This window comes from Haliotis asinina, chromosome 8, assembly GCF_037392515.1.
Source record: "Haliotis asinina isolate JCU_RB_2024 chromosome 8, JCU_Hal_asi_v2, whole genome shotgun sequence".
Taxonomy (NCBI): Eukaryota; Metazoa; Mollusca; class Gastropoda; order Lepetellida; family Haliotidae; genus Haliotis; species Haliotis asinina.
This window is the reverse complement of record NC_090287.1, coordinates 40,966,663-40,971,392: the sequence shown is the minus strand read 5'-3', so window position 1 is coordinate 40,971,392 and position 4,730 is coordinate 40,966,663.

Sequence of the window (4,730 nt, the reverse complement as noted above, 5' to 3'; positions counted from 1 at the left end):
TGACGACGCCACAACCACGACTCTCTTCAAATAGGATTGCAAGAACCACTACTGGCAACCAAAATACATGACAGTCACATGGTCATAATTTCCTCTGTGTGATATGTGTGTTGATTCATACAATAGATTTATATTTGTCTTTTATAACTGATCCGTTTGTATGTGGTAGGCGTTTCATAGTGGATCTGCTAGACATCAATCTTTCCGGGTACTTGTTCAAGTTTTGGCAATTCTGTCAATGGTTATTTGTTGAAGTTCATCAAAAGATGGAGGTCTACAACTTTGTTTATCTGGCTACATATTATGTCAGTGAGTATGATGTCACATGAAAAAAAACCATTTCTATAGTTATCTGTGGCAGTACTACTGACAAAATTTTAAAAGGTGACTTATACAGCCATTAACTACACACCACACGCGTAGGCTCTAAACATATGCATATAGTATTACCGCGGATAACCCCAGCTGCCTGCTAGGGGCATGAAGGTTCAGAGGTCGGCTAGGGGCAAGAAGGTTCAGAGGTCGGCTAGGGGCAAGAAGGTTCACAGGTCGGCTACCATTTTCCTGCTGGTGAACAGAGGTAATTTTGAACGCTTGCTTAAGGTTAGACCACACGTGTCACCTTGCTTCGTTGGGGACAGGGCAGAAATCCTGAAAGATTTGTATCTGCTTTACACATAAGACTACAGCATCTCCACCACCACCCTCCCCACCCCCGCTCCACACACACACACACACACACACACACACACACACACACACACACACACACACACACACACACACACACACACACACACACACACACACACACACACACACACACACACACACACACCACCCCCATAAACTAGAGACTAAACAAAGTTTTTACTATGTCTGCATTTTTCAATTTTGTTTATTATACACTGAACATCCTTCTCGTGTAGTCTAAATAAACTAAGTCTCGGTACTTTCCGTTACACTCCACTACTGGGTCTAACAAAACCTAGTAGTAACCTTTGAGATTGACCAGCTTCCCAAATCGCAGAAAGTTGACATGCGCAAATACCGTTTCAACTTTATCCTCGGAAAGGTTGTACCCGAACGATTTCGAATGCTATTTTCCATCGATCGCTACTAGTTAATCCACATTGAGCACGCTAAAATACTGTCAACAGTGAGTAAACAGTCGCTGAAAATACCGTTTTTGCCAATATTCAATGATGTCAGCTTAAAATATATTAGCTTATGGTAACCATGTCACCACAAAGCCCTAGGCATATATACTGCAGGTCAAATACTTGTGTTTTATGCGGATTTTCGTTCACAGAGGGACCAGTGTCAGCGACCAGCGATTTTTAAAAGTCCCGCCAAACCCTCCCTAAACGAGAGCCGTTGTCTGATTGGCTAAATCCATTTGGCTTTTGCGTTTGAATGGACGGTCATTGGTCGCCCAAAGGTTACCTGACGTGACTTCCTACTAGGATTTGTTAGACTCAGCAGTGGAGTGTAACGAATAATACTGAGACTAAGTTTACTTAGACTGCCTTCTCGTATTGTATTGATTTAGATAATGAACACATGTGTCACTCCTTTTCATGATAATAAGGGCGCACTGCCAGCAAAAACATACAGATTACGAAATACGAAATACCTACGTTATTTTCGTTTTGTTATGGAGGAAATTGTGAAAGTCATGACTGAAGTTCTTTTCTCCAACGTTAGTGATTTATCGTGGCATATGAATCATAGTCGTGCGGTCTGTTGGTGAGTTGTCTGGAGAGTATATATATGTAACGCCAACACGTTCGAATTCAGTCTTTGTATTTTGATCAGAGTATAAGGTGAAAGGCACCATTACATTGGCCATTTGACTGTGTAATGACAGTATATGAATTTAGTACACTAGTATACAGAGAGTGAGTATGGTTTTACGCAGATTTTGGCACTATTCCAACAATGTCATGCAGGAGACACCCGTAATGGGACACACACACGCACGAACGCACGCACGCACGCACGAACACATTTGTGACCCAAATACCTTAGGTTTGTGACTCAATTACATTGTAGTAGAAATCTGTATTGTGATTCATTGTAAGTAGCTCATTGTCTGCTCAGTATGTTATTGAATATTTTAGACTTGTCTGTGTGGCATTTTGCTGGTTCAAAGGGGATTAATATAATACCTTTAGCCATATATTAACCGTAACAATTTAAACTTGATTCCCACTGCAACCGGGCTGATGCATGCGTGGATCGGTCAGATTGGATGCGCTACTGGCATTCATTCTTCTACGTTCACATAAGCCTCACAATTAATACTCTGGTGTCCCCCCGCTGTGATATTGCTGGAATATTGCTAAAAGAGACTTAAACTAACTAACTCACAATACAACCCCTTTCATAAAAAGACTATGTTTCAGTTGATGGAAGCCAAAACAAATGCTACATTTACATTGAAAAGGGGCCCCGTTCAGATTGGAGATTAATTTTGGGCTTTTGCATTACACGAAGCTTGATGGAAGGCAAGCGAGTTGCAAGCCATAAGTTTTTCGTGTAAGCCCGATAGGTCGTAAAGCTTTATCATTAGACGGTATTGAACTCTTGCCAAACTTTCATGGTGGTCTTTAGCAAAAATCATGTTTTCATAATGGTAGCTCGACTCCTGGTGGAAGGAGAACAACATTGTTCAGGGAATCTGAGACAGACAACGACTGATCCGTACTTTACGTCCTCATAGCAAGGTGTTTCAAGTCCTATTATTTCCCGGGACAGTTGGTAAAGGGAAGCAACTCCATGAAGCATTTGAAGAAGAGAAAGTAGGATTCGGCGAAATTCGACCACGGGCTCTGTTTTTCATAGTGAGACGACAACTGTGTGATTCAAAGGTACATATTTGACTGTGCTGACGATATATCTTGACACTCATTGTTTACATATGATCCACATGTTATTTTATGAATGTATGATTATTTACATGTCTGAAGTCGAGATAAGTGATCCGACACAGGTGACAGCCATGACTTGTACTTATGTCGAGAACGAAACAACCATTTCCTCCTTTAGAGAATCTGCCGATGGCAAATCGATAATGATGAAATACAATTTGTACAATGTCAAACGTCTCTGATGTTGTTTCCAGTGAGCTTGTAACCGAAAAGCTTGTATACTTCCTGCACATGTCTCTATAGGTCTACATGCATTCATTACGATGATGATGAATTCGTCGAATTCTGATTAGTCAATAGCCAAACATACGAAACCATGTAGGCAGATTTGCCAGCGTGTTCGAGATGTCCACATCGACATTCCTGGAATTCGATCATTTTATCATCGGCACTAAGGTACCACGAGTTATCTCCCTTGTATGTAGCTATTTGCTTTGATCTAACACACACTGTAACGTTTACTCTACCATTACTTCCGTAAATACTGGATTGTGATTGGTCAATCAAAGTCATTCAGAGATATGTAATTACACTATATACCTCTGATTTTCCAGAAACGCGTTCGGTAACCTCTTTAAATCAATTTTGGAGCTATTATGATTTCGTTATATACCTCAGATTTCCAACACAGTATGTTTGTTTTCTAATTACTGTTTTTGTTATTCTCTATTGAATGCTTGTTTTCAAATCTAACCTAAATAAAGAGATATTACAGTTTATAAATTCACATATATTACAGGCGTGTAAAAGTACCTTGATCCTTTTTAAAACACCGTGTGGCTAATCCCTTACAGGTACTCGTGTGTCCGCGTATATATGTGCGGTATGATCTATTGTGTGGACTATTTCTGTCTTTGCATGTTGTACATGCAAATTGTGCATGCATATTGTACATGCATATTGTAACATGTATGCAAGCGTAAACTTTATAAATGATGGAATAGATTAAATGATGCTAAACGTTCGTGAGTGCATCATATATATAGGATTCCGTAACGCCTATATTCAATCTTCGCAAATCCAAAAACGGATAATAACAAGTCAGGATATATTATGTCGAACAATGACCGACAGCCAATATGCCACATTGATTAGTTTAGATTTAAAAGTGATTCAGAAGTGTTTTTATGAAATCCAAGACTAGATGTTTGATTGCAAAGTCAGCAAACCTACGCGTTCACGTGTTATGTGTTTGCTTCCAAGTTGCAACACAGGAGACTTAAACTTCAGTGGTTAACGTTGTACAATTACAGTGAATGTATGAAATGTAATAGCAGCAGAGAGCAGTACAGTCAGTAGGAGTGTGTATTGACAAACATAATTAACAGTATCCTATTGTAATATATTGCGATTCTGGTACCCGTATTGCGATATATTGGAAACATAAAGTGTTTCACAGTGAGTGACACAGTTTGTGTATGTCAGTCTTAACATCTACATTGTAAGTCCTTAAACATACATGTTAATGTCTGATAATAGCTGTCTCAAAATTTGTTTGCATAGTAGGGGATTCGGGGTTGCTTTTTATGCAGTTCATAGTGTTCCAGGTTTTGGTTTTGTAATTGAATAACAAAGGAAAACATTAGTTCTGAATGAAATTATGTGTAGATTTTAATTTAAATAATAAAGGTAATTACCAGAAGAAAACTGCATCTGTGTTCTTTACCAATATACCGGTTCTCAGAAAAAAATATTGCAATACGTATCCTTTGAAAAGCGCATTGCGATATGCCGGTATACCGGTAATACTGTACAGTCTTAAAAGTCAAAGAAAAGTGCTATTCACCTACAGTTAAA